General features: G+C 40.0%; 1 non-coding gene across 1 annotated transcript; it reads right to left on the bottom strand.

Moving 5' to 3' along the window:
• Positions 1-15,881: 15,881 nt before the first annotated feature.
• Positions 15,882-15,954, bottom strand: TRNAR-CCU (transfer RNA arginine (anticodon CCU)). The gene has a single exon. It is a non-coding gene; the product is annotated as a tRNA-Arg (tRNA).
• Positions 15,955-17,761: the final 1,807 nt, after the last annotated feature.

Genomic DNA, 17,761 nt, shown 5'->3' with positions numbered 1-17,761 from the left:
AATGCACATGTTAATGAACTCTGCTCATTGTCTTTTATTAACCCATCTTCTGTCAGTCTAATCTACAGGGCCCCAATTGGAAAACCTAGGAAGGTAGAGGGAAAAAGTTTTTCTTGTCCTACAATAATAAATGCTGATTGTAAAAAATGTTTAAATGTCATCAAAGACAAAAATGCACTGGACAGTTAAGGAGATGATTTTATGTAGTCTATTGCACTGGTGGAGGGGGGAGCTTCCCACGTGGTGCTAGTGATAAAGAACCTGCCTGCCAATGCAGAAGACATGAGACATTACATTAGTTCGATCCCTGGGTCAGGAAGATCTCCTGGAGAAGGGCATGGCAACTCACTCCGGTATTCTTGCCTGGAGAATCCCATGGACAGAGGAGCCTGGTGGGCTATAGTCCATGGGGTTGCAAAGAATCAGACACAACTGAAGCGACTTAGCATGCATGTACATAAAATTGCACTGGGGAGAATGTTCATTAATTAGGAACATCTCAAAGAAGAAAGAACACCTGAAGTTTTACACAGGCAAGTAGTAAACAAGGGAGTCATGAGGCAGGGTAGACAGGAAGTCTTAGGGGTGTCAGGGGAAACCATGAGGAATGGTGGAGGTAGGTCTTTATCTCTGAATACCAAGGGCAGGTAGTCCTTTGCATTTATATATATATAAATATATATATATATATATATATTTTTTTTCTGGAAAGGGAAAGCAAATTTCTTAACTGTTCCTATTTTCTAGGAGTACAGGGTTCAGATAAAATTCAATGCAGTCAGTTTCCACTTTTGTTCAAGACAAATATCATTAGTCACTGAACAACACAGAGGTGATTATAAACCTCCTGAGTGGAGGAAGCAGATGTCTACGAAATAGTCTTTCCAGGACTCTTGCTGGCATTGTGCCTGTAAAACCAGTGAAACCATCTCTTGAGATTTGCTGGCAAAGGTAAGTTGTTCTAGGATCCCAGAGACTAGGCATTTCAAAAGAGGGTTGCCTCAAGTGAAAAGGAGAAACATAGAAAGTCATGTTGAAGAGTCAATAGTCAAACACTAAGGGTAATTGCTGCTGCTGCTGCTGCTAAGTCACTTCAGTCGTGTCCGACTCTGTGCGACCTCATAGACGGCAGCCCACCAGGCTCCTCTGTCTCTGGGATTCTCCAGGCAAGAACACTGGAGTGGGTTGCCATTTCTTTCTCCAATGCGTGAAAGTGAAGTCATTCAGTCATGTCCGACTCTTAGCAACCCCATGGACTGCAGCCTACCAGGCTCCTCCATCCATGGGATTTTCCATGCAAGAGTACTGGAGTGGGGTGCCATTGCCTTCTCCAAACTAGTCCACTAGATTCCAAGAAATGGGTGGAGGAAAACCTTTAGCTCAAGAGTCAGAACTGCAGATACTTGACAGAGATTTCTCTGTTGGCATTTCACATGTGATTATGTGAAGATGTCAGAGAAGCTTTCTGGAGCACACGTATAATAGTGTGTCCACCTACTGCACATGCACCCTTTCTGGAAGCCAGAATTAGGTGAAAGTGAAACTGAAGTCGCTCAGTCGTATCCGACTCTTTGCGACCCCATGGACAGTAGCCTACCAGGCTCCGAGATCCATGGGATTTTCCAGGCAAGAATACTGGAGTGGGCTGCCATTTCCTTCTCCAGGGGAACTTCCCAACCCAGGGATCGAACCTGGGTCTTCTGCATAGCAGACAGACACTTTACCATCTGAGCCACTAGAGTGGTCCTAGAATTAGGTGAGCACCAGTCAATTAGGCAGCAAAGTTCATTGCCTTTCTTGAAGCTGTCAAGTTAGTATGGTCATGCTCTTGGCCATGTTGTCCATAGTCTTGGTTGCCTCTTATATAAGGGGTGCATGACCTGATCATTTCACTGGACTTCCTTAGTGGTCCAGGCAATGGCCTGTCTATACAGAATTCTACCCCATGCCTGATCACTGCTGCAATAGTGAGTCCTTCAAAGTTTATATGGAGTCTTGGTGATTTAGCTTGCAAGGTTTCTTCAGGTCCTAGGGGGAAAAGGCCAGCTGCAAGGAAGCCCAGAGTCTGAACAGGGATCTGGGTAGCCAAGTTTTAGTTCTTGGTGACTCTTGAGTCAAGCAGGAGGGAGAAAAACTGGGTATGCTAGTTTGGAGGGTTGTAGCCAGATTTCGAAGAAAACTGGAAGAATGGACAATTTGGGCAAAGTAATAGAATCCAGTCCAGTCTGCAAGTAAGACCCCAAACTGGTTTCTCTAGAGGGAGTGGAAGTTAAGTCTCAAGACTTAATCTCAGACAAGATGGAGTTTGTATATTTATCAGTTACCTATAATTTACAGAGATGCAGAATAGTTCAAAGACAATGAACAGGACCAGAGTTGTGATATAAAAGATGCAGAGTTCTCCACTGAAACAAAAATTTTCTCTGTAATACTGAGTATTCACTTACTAATTCTGTGAACATTTGTTATATAATCAAGACCATAATGAATATTCAGTTCAGCATTTTTGATTTATTTTTATTTGCTTTCCCCCTTAATTAAAAAAGAATTCTTTAGAAAAGGGAAATGTTATATATGTCAAGAATGGCACATCACTCTGAAAACTGAATCTATTTTCAATGCCAAAAAGTTAACAAATTTCAAAAATCAACAGGATATAAATTGGGAAATAGAAGAGAATGAAATGATATTACAAAATGCCAAATATTTATGTACTGGATGCTTACAAGTAACTTTTCACATATTTATTTTTGCATCCCTCCAGCAGGAACATAGTCATCAACACTGAGAAGACCTTTATTGAAGTACAGGAATGAGTGTGTTTTGATCTTAATTGGAAACAGAGTTTTGTTTGCTTCAGTGAATGGAGAAGCTGAAGAAACACAGCAGCCATTGTTCCTGCTAATTTGTTGTGATTCAATACAGGGTTGGAAAACTATGCCCCTTGGGCCAAATCCAACTTTTGAGGAGGAAAAACTTTTTATCTATCCTCTTATGTTCAGTACTCAGAGACCTGCAAATTAAACTGACAAAAGACAGGCAAGAAAAAAAAAATCTTTACACATAGGTATACATTAGTTCACAGAAAAATGTGATGGCTAAAATTTGGAGCTTGCATATCATATCAATAGGGAATAGGCAGAGGGGTACCTCTGTGAGGACAGATGACTTCTTAGAAAGGGGTGGGGGCAGAGAAAGAGTACTAATGGAAACACAAATGACTTTTTGGAAAGATAAATGAGCCCTTAGGAATAGATAGGAGTTATTATAGTTTATGACATTGTCTGTTTGAGTGTGGTATCAACTTTCCCTCTCCCAAAGAAGAGATTAGAGTTGCTCCTGTGGAGAGATTTTTGACAGTTGAGTTACTGTGGAAGGTTCTGCTTTTAGGCTGATAAGGAATTTCTGGAAATCAAATGCCTTCAGCTCAAAATAATTCTTAATGCCAGAGTGTCATCCTAGTCCCTTTCCAGGCCCACTGCCTGCTTTTATAAATAAAGTTTTATTGAAGTACAGTCATGTACATTTGTTTATATGTCTGTGACTAATTTTGTCATAAAAATAACAGATCTTATGGTTCATAAGAGCTTATGGTTCAAAGCCTAAAATTTTATCTGGCTCTTTTCAGGGGAATTTTACTGATCCTTGATTTTGTTGTTCAGTCAGTCAGTCATGTTCGACTCTTTAGGACCCCATGGACTGCAGCACACCAAGCCTCCCTGTCCTTCACTACCTCCCAGAGTTTGCTCAAACTCATATCCATTGAGTCAATGATGCCATCCAACCATCTCATCCTCCATTGCCCCCTTCTCCTACTGCCATCAATTATTCCCAGCGTCAGGGTCTTTTCCAGTGAGTCAGCTCTTCACATCAGGTGGCCAAAGCATTGAGCTTCAGCTTCAGCATCAGTCCTTCCAGGCAATATTCAGGGTTGATTTCCTTTAGGATTGAGTGGTTTGATCTTGATGTCTAAGGGACTCTCAGGAGTCCTGCAGCACTATAGTTCAAAAGCATCAATTCTTTGGTGCTCAGCCTTCTTTATGGTCCAACTCTCATATCCGTACATGACTACTGGAAAAACCAGAGTTTGACTACATGGACCTTTGTCAGCAAAGTAATCTCTCTGCTTTTTAATATGCTGTCTAGGTTTATCATAGCTTTTCTTCCAAAGAGCAAGTGTCTTTTAATTTTATGACTGTAGTCAATGTCCACATTGATTTTGGAGCCCAAGAAAATAAAGTCTGTCACTGTTTCCATTTTTTCTCCATCCATTTGCTATGAAGTGATGGGACCAGATGCATTGATTTGGATATATACATATATCTATATATAAATTTGTATTTATGTATATAAATCCTTGATTTTTATATATACATATATGTGTATGTTACACATTTTGTCCCTGAAGATAAAAAACTTTATACAAATAAAAACCTTGTGCACAGGAATGCACTGTGTGGCCTGTCTGTTGTTAATAAGCTTCAATTTAACACATGATGATTGTTATTCTTTTGAGTTCCTACTATGTGCCAGGCCCCATGCTTGAAACACAATGTTTACCTCTGCTCTTTGGGGGCTTTTCTAGCAGAAGAACAAGAGGCTGGAGGGCCTGTAATCTGAGGCAGCCAGTGGAAGTGTTAAAACAGAGAAAAGCCAATCAATGGAAGAGCAGACATAGTCAAGGGACAGACTCTGTGAGGATCATCAGGGAAGGATTGTGGATGAGGAATGATTTAAATGATATATGGAGTGAATTGATAGTATTGAATACATAGACAGGTAAGGATGGAAGAAAAGAACATTGCAACAGGGAGAACACCACATTCATTCACTCATTCATTTAACAGATATTTATAGTACACCAAACAAAGTTTCTATTTTAACAGAACTTACAGTTACCCCATGGAGTATACAGTTCATGGAATTCTTCAGGCCAGAATACTGGAGTGGGTTGCCTTTTCCTTCCCCAGGGGATCTTCCCAACCCAGGAATTGAACCCAGGTCTCCCTCATTGCAGGCAGATGCTTTATCAGCTGGGCCACAAGGGAAGCCCAGGAATACTGGAGTGGGTAGCTTATCCCTTCTCCAGGGGATCTTCCTGACCCAGGAACTGAACCAGGGTCTCCTGCATTGCAGGCAGATTCTTCACCAACTGAGCTATGAGGGAAACCCAGAACTTACAGTAATTTGAAGCAAAAAAAAAAAAAAAAAAGAGCTAGGAGGAGAATGCAATTATTCTGGCCTAGAGAATTCCATGGACTGTATAGTCCATGGGGTCGCAAAGAGTTGGACACGATTGAGCAACTTTCACTTTCATTCATTTCTGAAGTCACTTTCATTTCATGTTACAGTAATTTGAAGCAAAAAAAAAAGCTCTAGGAGGAGATGCAAGGTGTTGTTTTAGGGACCTATTGCATTGTCTTCTTTGACTGCAGAATAGGGTGCAGGGGATGGGATATTGGGAAGCCATCTTGTCTGGAAAAATGAACAGTGATCAGATCATGGGAGGCCTTTAACATAAAACTGAGAACTTTGCTTTGCAGTTTGTTTTGTACTGTTTTTGCTTGTTTCTGGTTTGGCAATAAGGAATCACTGAAAGTTTAGAAGATGATCTGTGTGCTTTGTGTTAATAGACTGATGTGCTTTAGTAGATAAAACTCTGGCTTAACATAAATAGAGCAGGAAGAACTGGAAACAGGGAAGGAAGCCACTTCAGAGGTAAGGATTAAGAAGGATCTGAACTAGGATACCAGTGGTTGCAACAGACAGGGAGCAGGAAGAAAATGATTGCAGAGATACAATTATAGTAATTAGCAAACTGACAGAACATAGAGGTGTTCAGATGTTTTAAGGAGGAGAGAGATGTTACTGCTATTAGACCAGAAGCATAGGACAGGGAGGTTGAGGTGTGGGTTATAACAGATTATTTCTCTGCTTCCCTCTGCCAAAGGACAATCTAGAACTTCACAGTTCCGGGCTGTGAATTATTTTCTTAAAAAGCATTCGAACTAGTTATTTCCAACTCTGGTTTTGAGACTTCTCAATCTAAGAAATTATTTGAAGCACTGTCATGATATTGTTAACAGTTTTGAAACCCATTTTTTTTTTCATTTTAATTTAAACAGAAATTATCAGCTATACAACACTTTTAGGAATGGGATATATTAGCAAATAAAGATGGTAGCATTCACCTCTTCAGACATGGCAAACTGTCAGATTGTGAATTCCATTTTTCATACTGGTATTTTGGCTTTCTCTAGAGAGAGCCTCTGTGATTTTTACAACTGAATGAGTTAAGCATGGCATTGTATTTGAATGTCTGTGAAAGAAGAGGCTGTAAAGCCCTGGGAGTGAAGAGTCAGTATCAACACAGGAAGGTAGAGTTGCTTAAAGGGAGAAGTCAGAAAGATATGGGCTGACTCCAGACTCTGTCATTTGCTAGTTGTGTTAACCTCTAAAGTTAGCTTGACAGGTTAGTCTCTTGATGCCTCTGTCTCCTCATTTTAAGATGGAAATTAAAATATCTCTTTCAGATAGTTTCCATAAGAGTTAAATGATCAAATGCTGGTATGAAGTAGCCAGTGTGTGGTATGACCTTGGTCAATGCCAGCTATGCTTATATTTCTACTGAGTGTGCTCAGTCTTTGGTCCATGAGTACGGCTGCTATTTTCCCAGACTGGTACTCCATGTGCCTCTCCCCAGTCAACCCAAAGGATTCCCATTTTCATTTTCTGCACACCGTCAATGTAGTCAGCAGAGTCTTGGTGTGAAAGCAGGAAATTCCTTTTAGAGATTTTGCCCTTCATATTCTCATTTTCTCCTTTAAGGATACTGTGTTAGTTCTGTCTCTGAGGGAAATTGTTTGGGTTGTGGAGAGATTTTGTTCTCCACAAGTTTGATTTTTGACTCTTCAGTGAAGTTCTGTTCCCACATTTCCAAGTCCTATGGCTAATCACTCTTAAGCTCAGGTTTTCAGAAGATGAATTTGAGGTTTACTGTCAGAATGTACTATCTAATAATTGATATTTTATAAAAGTCTATGGTGAGTTTTTATGCTTTCCCTATGGAAATTTTAAAAACTTGAAGACAACCATTCCTTCCTGCTATCATTTTATACCTTTGAAGTTTGGGGTTAATCTTCTAAAAGTATATCACCAGGTGATATTTAAAAAAAAAAAACAACATGCTTTTTATATCCCACAAAAGCATTGGTGTATTATTTAGGATTCTCCAGAGAAACAGAGGCGAAGACAATGGCAACCCACTCCAGTACACTTGCCTGGAAAATCCCATGGATGGAGGAGCCTGGTAGGCTGCAGTCCATGGGGTCGCTAAGAGTCAGGCACGACTGAGAGACTTCACTTTCACTTTCATGCATTGGAGAAGGAAATGGCAACCCACTCCAGTATTCTTGCCTGGAGAATCCCAGGGACAGAGGAGCCTGGTGGGCTGCCGTCTATGGAGTCGCACAGAGTCAGACACAACTGAAGCAACTTAGCAGCAGAAGCAGCAAACAGAATCAGTAGGATAGACAGATAGATATCATAGGAGTTGGCTGGAGAGATAGATAGATATCATAGGAATTGGCACATCCAATTATGGGAGCTGAGAAGTTCCTGATATGCTGCCTGCAAGCTAGAGAACCAGGAAACTTGGTGGTAAAATTCATTCTGACTCTAAAGGCCTAAGAACCAGGAGTACCAGCATCAAGGGCAGGAGAGGACGGGTGTCTCAACTCAAGTTGACAGAGTGAACTTGCCCTTCATCCCCCTTTGTGTTCCACTCAGGCCTTCAGTGGGTTGGATGCTGCCCACCTGCCTTGGTGAGGGGAATTTTATTTAGCCTACTGATTTGAATGTCAATCTCTTCCAGAAACACTCTCATAGACACACCCAGAAATAATGCTTTGCCAGCTATCAGGGAGTCCCTTAATTCAGTCAAGTTGACACTTAAAACTAACAATCACAATTGGCCCTCTATTGAAGGACTTTCCGCTTTCAATTGTGTGTTTTGTGGGGGCGAAAAAAATCCCTTAAACTACAATGCCGATGACCAACATAGAAAATAAGGCCTTTCCTCATCCCCTCACCACTTTCATGAGCACAAGCACAATGGTGGTAACATAGATAAGAAAAGGTACCTGTTTTGTTAGATTGTTTTTAAATGCCCTCTCTTGTAGTTTCTTGGATCCTTTTGGCCTGGTTTCCATGGGATTTGGGGATGTATGAGGAAATATGCAGGAGCTATTTGCTCTGGGCAGCTACTTGTACTCTTGGCCTTGTGATATGAGGAGTGTGGGAGGACAGATCAAGGGCTGTGGCATTTAAAGCTGGGTAACTGATCCAAGCCAAAAACTTAGAAGGAAAAAAAGGACCATGAATGCTAGAATTATGGCTTCATTTAAAGTTGATTATCTTTCCACAACTGGAGAAATAATTGACATAAAGAGTTATATAGATGTCAGTTGACTGTCAAAGCAAAATTGTTTCCTCCTTGTTTTCAGACACCTGGAAAATTCTGAGATTCTAGAGAGTGCTGGCCTTTGTGATAAAGAGATAAAGAGAGATGTATCTAGAACAGGATCTAGGAGGATTTTCTTATCTTATGTGCCAGAGTCCAGCTCCAGCAGCCAGGGATTCAACCTGAAGAGATGAACGGTGTCGGCGAGTAATGAGACAGCCTCTCAGTTTTCTCAGACTGCCTATTTATTTCAAGTTTAAGATTCTCTTTTATACTTTTACAAAAGCATTAGGTCAGAGGTTTGACATTTTCAGTTCCCCCTCACCCAGATTTATTATCTCCATAAATCATTGTTGCTCTTCAAACAGAGTTCCTGCTTCAGTGATTCTCTCGGAATCAGCCTTACCATCTATTATCTACTTCCTCTAATGTGTCCTATAGTTAACTTGTGATTACATTGTAACTCATGCCACATTCCTCAGTTTACTACTTATCTTCCTAAATCCTGTTTGCCCCTAACATCCTGAGCTCACTATCTCTTAAAAAGGCTTCTAGCTATAGTGTCTCTAAAAATTCCTAACCTCTACAAGCTATAGTAAAATATGCTAACTCACAAACATTCCTTAAATCTTTAACTTCTAACTATTTTAATTATTTCTAAGCCATAAATTCAGTAAACTCCTTTGCCATAAACATTTTCCTCACAAATAGGCTTCAGATATCAATCCCTCCCATGGCCTCAAGTTGAGGCCTATGTGCTCATCCTAGAACACTCTTTCGTAAAAGTCCCTGAACAAATGTCAATGATTAACTTTATGAATTATTCTCTGAGCACAGCTGCAGAAGGCTTTGTGCCTTCTCACGTCCTCTCAAGAACAATAAGCACCTTAATATTCCTTTTCAGTCAACTCAGCCGAGGAGAGGAAAAAACAAGTCAGAATTACAAGACCTAACTCCTTCATCCCAGGTCCGTGCCTGCGGAATGAGAAGAGGGCCGTGCCTCCATTTTGTCAGTAATGCCTAACGTGGCTCCCGACACTTATGCCTACTTAGAATTCAGAACATAGTGTGTTTAAGGATGATCAGCTGTAAGGGGGAAGTTATAAACTTTGCACCCTGCCCATCTCTATTTCTGTACTGTTTGGAGCACGCTCTTCACTAGGTGACTCTTGGTACATTTAGGGGCAGAATATGAGTCACTTCATTTTCACTTGTATTAATTAAGGCATGTTCAGCTTTTATACAATTCTCATACCTCAGTTTTAAGACCGACATTAGCTGGTCTGTTGTTGCAATTGTATGTATTAATTTTCTCTTCCAACTTAATTTCACTTGCATTTTTTTTCTCTCTCATAAGTATTCCTTGAGGATGGCATCTCTAAAAATCTCTTTATGTTTCCAGGTACCTTTGTGTGAATTAACTAACCCTGTGTTTAACTCAACAAAACACTTCAGTTCATTTGTTCAACTGTAGGACAAGAGCTTTCCTCTTTCTTAGTGAGAAATAATTATCTTCTCGTCTCTTTCATTTAATATCAAACTTTCTTATTCGTCTCTGTGTTGTTATGTAAGGGCCACAAAAAGTTACTCATGGGAGGGAAGAAACTGACCTCATCGAAGATGCCTTTTTTGGACATATTAGTTTACGTTCCCTGTGATCTAGTTTTCTTGTTTTGTTTTAATTTTTTATTAAAAAAGTTATTGATTGATTGATTTGGCTGTGCCAGGTCTTGGGGCATGTGAGATCTTCAGCCTTCATTGCAGTATGCAGGGTCTTTTGTTGTAGCATGTGGGATCTACTTCCCTGAGCTAGGATGGAAACCAGACTCCCTGCATTGGGAGCTCAGAATCTTAGCCGCTGGACCACCAGGGAAGTCCCATGTTTTGTTTTTAAATATGAATTTTTATAGTTTGTAAACCACCATCTCAGCTCCTGCATCCATAACACATATGTATTGCACACTCACATAGCACACACCAGTTTATTTTGTTAATGAAATTAAGCCACTGGATGGTTAGGTCTTTCAAAACTGAGTCACTTGTCTGACACTTAGGGAGAAAAAAAGCTTTGATGGGATTGGTTTGTTGCTCAAAGACTAGCATGAGGGAGCAAGCCCCACAGGTCCAGAGCAGCTATCCCAGCCCTTGCTGATACATGTTACAGATTTCAGCAGAATAAAAACCTGTCACTCAAGGACTTGTGATAATGCTTCAAACAACTGTGGAATGATGGTTCTGCAAACCATTACTGGATGTGTTCTTCTTGTAGTCACTTATTGCTCTCACAGAAACAAGAAGTCCCGTCAGTGGTTAATTGAGTACATAAGTTCTTATTTGTAGAGACAAAATGAAGTAGTCTCTCCAAAGAAGAGTTTTCAGAAATCAAAAAGGTCACCATTTGTATTAAAAATGAAGTATGCTGAAATACACTGCATAGAGTTTTATAGATATTTGGCTTTAATATTGGTATCTTGGACCACCAAATATAGACAACAACCATTAGCAATGTTAATGATTTCAATGATATTTATATTTTATTATTCATTTCAACTAAAATTTTAAAGGTAAATCCCTTTAGTTTATCTTAATAATACTGCCTATCATTGAGATATGATAGCAAGCTGACATTTCATGTTTGTGGCAATTTAATGCTCTCATACTTCCTTAACACAAAGCTATCTTCTGTTCACATATTAACTGAATGGCAGATTATTATCAGTAAAAATATTATCACCTTTCTCTGTTCACTCAGTGATGTATTCTGAGCACCTACTATGGTGAAGTATAGGATCAGGCACATGAAAGAACAGTGTTCAGAGTTTTTCCTATTTCCTGCTCCTGGAACATAGCTTTTTTTTTTCTTCCTATCTCAATTCTTCATTTACTTCTGTCTTGTCCACTTATAATGCCGTCTTTTACATCTATATAAATTCTACCCATTACCTTAGCACTAGTTCCAGTGTCTTCTTGGCATATATTTTTCAAACTACCTCAGGGCTTCGTGATTTCTCTCTTCTCTAAATTCTCAGGCAGTTAATTACTGGCAGTGCTTCTTCTACCATGGTATATTTTTCTTTCATTTCATTTGCCTAAATAGACAGGAATGCCCTTTCACTTCATTTGTCTAAATAGATAGGAATGGGCAAGGTGAGCATGAATGAGGTAAAGGGACAATGTCTTATCTTTGTGTTCCTCCTATGACTTGTTCACAGTGCATTTATTGCCCCTAAAAAGCGACTTCAGAATTCAGCAAAGACAGTGATTCCTGGGTAAGATGAGAAAAAGGTTCAAGGAGGTGAGATTTAACCTGTACTTAGAAAGGTAGGTAAGATTTAGTTAAGGAGAGAAGGTGGAGATTTTATTTCAAAGGAGTGTTGAATAAAAGACAAGTATGAGTTAAATTGAGGACTTCAGTTCAGTTCAGTTCAGTTCAGTTCAGTTCAGTTCAGTCGCTCAGTCATGTCCGACTCTTTGCGACCCCATGAATCGCAGCACGCCAGGCCTCCCTGTCCATCACCAACTACCGGAGTTCACTCAGACTCACGTCCATCGAGTCCGTGATGCCATCCAGCCATCTCATCCTCGGTCATCCCCTTCTCCTCCTGCCCCCAACCCCTCCCAGCATCAGAGTCTTTTCCAATGAGTCAACTCTTCGCATGAGATGGCCAAAGTACTGGAGTTTCAGCTTTAGCATCATTCCTTCCAAAGAAATCCCAGGGCTGATCTCCTTCAGAATGGACTGGTTGGATCTCCTTGCAGTCCAAGGGACTCTCAAGAGTCTTCTCCAACACCACAGTTCAAAACCATCAATTCTTCGGCCCTCAGCCTTCTTCACAGTCCAACTCTCACATCCATACATGACCACAGGAAAAACCATAGCCTTGACTAGATGGACCTTAGTCGTCAAAGTAATGTCTCTGCTTTTGAATATGCTATCTAGGTTGGTCATAACTTTTCTTCCAAGGAGTAAGCGTCTTTTAATTTCATGGCTGCAGTCACCAACTGCAGTGATTTTGGAGCCCCCCAAAATAAAGTCTGACACTGTTTCTACTGTTCCCTCACCCATGGAAAAAGCAAGAGAGTTCCAGAAAAACATCTATTTCTGCTTTCTTGACTATGCCAAAGCCTTTGCCTGTGTGGATCACAATAAACTGTGGAAAATTCTGAAAGAGATGGGAATACCAGACCACCTGACCTGCCTCTTGAGAAATCTGTATGCAGGTCAGGAAACAACAGTTAGAACTGGACATGGAACAACAGACTGGTTCCAAATAGGAAAAGGAGTGCGTCAAGGCTGTATATGGTCACCCTGCTTATTTAACTTTTATGCAGAGTACATCATGAGAAACGCTGGACTGGAAGAAACACAAGCTGGAATCAAGATTGCCGGGTGAAATATCAATAACCTCAGACATGCAGATGACACCACCCTCGTGGCAGAAAGTGAAGAGGAGCTAAAAAGCCTGTTGATGAAAGTGGAGAGTGAAAATCTTGGCTTAAAGCTCAACATTCAGAAATTGAGGACTTAAGAGTACATCAAACAGAAATGTAGAGTCTCGAAACTGTTAAAGCCTGCCAAGGAGATGGATGAGTTATAGAGCATACTGGTGTATTGGCCTCCTGAAGCACACAGTATTAAAACCCCAGAAAGTGGTGCAGAACAAATGATGCCCATGCAGCTATTCTTATTGGCTGCTTTTCTTCTTAGAAAACAGGCTATGCTATATTTAACTTTCCTAGTATATACCTTTTTTCTACCTCTTTTTTTCTACCCTGATTTAAAGGATTATTTACTCAGACTATTCAAAGGTCTCCCATTTCATCACAGGAAAAATTAGGAACAGCCCTCTCATGAAGATAAAAAGTCCCGTGACTGGTGTACCCTAAAAGAGGTGTCAAATCCTAGTTAAGGGTACACAGAATATAGAAGTAATTATTGACCAGTGAATAAGCTTTTCCATCTTTTCCTACTGGGAGAATAAGGATTAAGTGATATCAAAGGAGAGCATAAATTTTACTTTGCTCTTGTTTTGAGCACAATGATGAAGAATGCCTATGGGCTGTTTAGGGAAGTTTACAATGAGGTAATGTAAGATTAGGAGAAGTTAAGGTATTTGAAAAGGGCTTCCCTGGTGTCTCAGATGATAAACAATCTGCCAGGAATTTGGGAGACCTGGGTTTGATCTCTCGATCGGAAAGGTCTCCCTAGAGAAGGGAATGGCAACCCACTCCATTATTCCTGTCTGGGGAATTCAGTGGACAGAAGAGCCTGGCAGGCTACAGTCCATGGGGTTGCAAAGAGTTGGAATTGGCTGATGGTGTTTGAGAAATTAGGGAATTATGAATCAATAATTTTCCACTCACTAAATTGAGGAAATTGCTCTGTAGATTTGGCATCATGAATTGAGTTATGAATGCATTCATCCCAGAAATACTGGAAAGTAAATAATTATGGTTTTTATCCATATAGAGTAAAATTTAATTCAACTGGACAGTACCAATGCAATGTCTTCATACTTTAAAGTGAGAGGTTAAATACTTAGGGCAATAAAAATATCAGTTATTTTCAGTTATGATGTACAAATTCAGTTCAGTTCACTTCAGTTCAATCACTGAGTCGTGTCCAACTCTTTGCGACCCCATGAATCACAGCACACCAGGCCTCCCTGTCCATCACAAACTCCCGGAGTTCACTCAGACTCGCGTCCATCGAGTCAGTGATGCCATCCAGCCATCTCATCCTCGGTCGTCCCCTTCTCCTCCTGCCCCCAATCATTCCCAGCATCACAGTCTTTTCCAATGAGTCAACTCTTCGCATGAGATGGCCAAAGTACTGGAGTTTCAGCTTTAGCATCATTCCTTCCAAAGAAATCCCAGGGCTGATCTCCTTCAGAATGGACTGGTTGGATCTCCTTGCAGTCCAAGGGACTCTCAAGAGTCTTCTCCAACACCACAGTTCAAAACCATCAATTCTTTGGCACTCAGCCTTCTCCACAGTCCAACTCTCACATCCATACATGACCACAGGAAAAACCATAGCCTTGACTAGATGGACCTTAGTCGTCAAAGTAATGTCTCTGCTTTTGAATATGCTATCTAGGTTGGTCATAACTTTTCTTCCAAGGAGTAAGCGTCTTTTAATTTCATGGCTGCAGTCACCATCTGCAGTGATTTTGGAGCCCCCCAAAATAAAGTCTGACAGTGTTTCCACTGTTTCCCCATCTATTTCCCATGGAGTGTTGGGACCAGATGCCATGATCTTCATTTTCTGAATGTTGAGCTTTGAGCCAACTTTTTCACTCTCCACTTTCACTTTCATCAAGAGGCTTTTTAGCTCCTCTTCACTTTCTGCCGTAAGGGTGGTGTCATCTGCAAATCTGAGGTTATTGATATTTCTCCCAGCAATCTTGATTCCAGCTTGTGTTTCTGCCAGTCCAGCGTTTCTCATGATGTACTCTGCATATAAGTTAAATAAGCAGGGTGACAATATACAGCCTTGATGTACTCCTTTTTCTATTTGGAACCAGTCTGTTGTTCCATGTCCAGTTCTAACTGTTGCTTCCTGACCTGCATACAGATTTCTCAAGAGGCAGGTTAGGTGGTCTGGTATTCCCATCTCTTTCAGAATTTTCCACAGTTTATTGTGATCCACACAGGCAAAGGCTTTGGCATAGTCAAGAAAGCAGAAATAGATGTTTTTCTGGAACTCTCTTGCTTTTTCCATGATCCAGCGGATGTTGGCAATTTGATCTCTGGTTCCTCTGCCTTTTCTAAAACCAGCTTGAACATCAGGAAATTCACGGTTCACGAATTGCTGAAGCCTAGCTTGGAGAATTTTGAGCATTACTTTACTAGCATGTGAGATGAATGCAATTGTACAAATTACAAATATATATTTTGTCATCCTCGACGCAGAGTCCCTAAAGATATTTCCTACTCGACACTTTGTTAATATAGCTGACTTACATGGAAAAAAAATATATGAAGAATGTTTCCAATTGTTATTTTCTTCAATCTGGTCTCATCAGTTTGTTTTAATCCATCTTATCAGTTTGTTTTAATCCTTCTTATCACTATTCAAAAATTGAAATATAGAATTTGAGAGGCTAGAATTAATTTTATGAAATTCACAATGGTGATTTTTCTCTGGGGAGAAAAGGGTGAGTGCAGATATTCATCCTACAGATTTTGTCATAATGGTTTATTTGGTCTTGAATCATAAATATTTCATAATTTCAGTTTTTAGTTCTTTAAATTGAATAAATTAGCAGTTTAAAAATTATTTATAGTTTCTTAGTGCATAGCTCCTTTCGTCTATTCTTTGTTGTTGTTTTTTAAAATATATTTATTTATTTGGCTGGGTTAGGTCTTAGTTGTGCATGCAGGATCTTTGATCTTCACTGTAGCATGTGGGATCTACTTCCCTCCCCAGGGATTGAACCTGGGCCCCCTGCATTAGGGGTGCAGAGTCTTAGCCACTGGACCACCAGGGAAGTCCCTATTCTTTGTTGTTAATATCTAATTTTATTGCATGTAGAGAAAGATTGAGCCTATCTGATACTGTCCTTTTGGAATTTATTGAGATTTTCTTTATGCCATAATGCCTGGCCCCATTAGTTGGAAATAGTAGTAATTTTAGTAATTGCCCCATTTGTTGGAAGTCACCTCTATTTGTTGGACTCTAAATGGGGCTTCCCTGGCGGCTCAGAGGATAAAACGTCTGCCTGCAATGCGGGGGACCAGGGTTTGATCCCTGGGTCAGGAAGATCCCCTGGAGAAGGAAATGGCAACCCACCCCAGCCTGGTAGCCTTCAGTCCATGGGGTCACAAAGAGTCGGACATGACTGAGCTGCTTCACTTTCACTTTCATATTCTATATAGGCTTGCTAATTCAAGCTTGTTAGCTGAGTTCAGATCCTTCATAGTCTAATGTTAAGTCACTCAGTTTGTCCATATACGAGCGAGTGTGTAAATTATCCACTAGGATTCACTGATTAGTTCAACAATTATTTATCAAAGACGTACCATGTGCCAGGCCCTGTCTTAGGTGTGGAGGTTATAGCAGTTAATGAAACAAAGACTGCACTCTCATGAAACTTACCTTCAGGTTGGAGGAGACAGACAATAAATAAATAAAGTCTATAATGTTTCAGGTGGTACGAAGAAAAATAGAACAAATAAAATAGCAAGTGACAGGGATGGTAGTAGGGGATGGGTGCTGTTTTAGATAAGGTGTGAGAGCAGACCTTTCTGATAGGCAACATTTGAGCAGAATAGACAAGAGGAGTGGAGAACAAGTACAAATAAGGGAGCCCAAGACCGATTATGTCAAATGTCAGTACAAATTCCATGCAGATGCTTTTACTTCATGTGTTTGTGCAGAGATTTAAATGAAGTAGGGAGGGGCAAGGCATGTGATTATATGAGGAAAGATGTTCTAAGCAGAGGAAACAGTCTGTGCAAAGGCTGAGATGAAAGTGCACTTATGAAATAGTGCAGTTAGGCAGAAGGAGCTGTAGGTACCCTGGTCAGGGAAATCCTAAAGGTCCATGGCCCTAATGGTCAAAGTCAAGCCATAGTAAAGGTTTGAATTTGTGTTTTACCTATTGTTTTCCTTATATCATTCAGTTTTTGTTTTATGTAGTTTAGTCCTCTTAATTTTTTTGATCTGTGCAAAGAGATTCAAGGCTGATATAGCTTGTTTGTAGACCATACTTTTATCAGTATAAAATATACTTCTTTGTCTAATGTTTTTCGGCTGAAACTTAACTTTGTCTGATATTACCATTGGTTACATTTTGATAGAATTTTTATGAAATATCTTCAACAATTCATTTATTGTAAATATTTTTAACATTTTACCTCTTATGATATTAAAAACCCAGTATTTCTTTTTCTTTTAATAGAGGAATTTAAGCTCTTCCCTTTTATTATGATTGCTGATACATTTGGACTTTTTTCAGTCATCTTATTTTGCGTTTTCTAATTGCTGTGATACCCTATTTCTTCACATTTTTCTTTCCCTTGCCCATCTATGTAAGGTAATACCATCATAATCTGGTGTCTGATTGCCTTTCTGGCCCCATCACTAGTAACTCCTGCCTTGGCTCACTCTGCTCTGGACATACCAGTCTTATCCATGTCTCGGGGCTTTGCACTGGCTGTTGCTACTGTCTGGTATACTCTTCCTCCAGAAATCCACTTGACTTAATATTTCTCCTTCCTTACCTCTATACTCAAATGTCAACTTTCACTAAGGTTTTTTTTTTTTTTCTGACCACTATATTTATAATTATACTC

This window comes from Ovis canadensis, chromosome X (assembly GCF_042477335.2).
Source record: "Ovis canadensis isolate MfBH-ARS-UI-01 breed Bighorn chromosome X, ARS-UI_OviCan_v2, whole genome shotgun sequence".
NCBI classification, from domain to species: Eukaryota; Metazoa; Chordata; class Mammalia; order Artiodactyla; family Bovidae; genus Ovis; species Ovis canadensis.
This window is presented reverse-complemented; position numbering and strand designations above follow the sequence as displayed.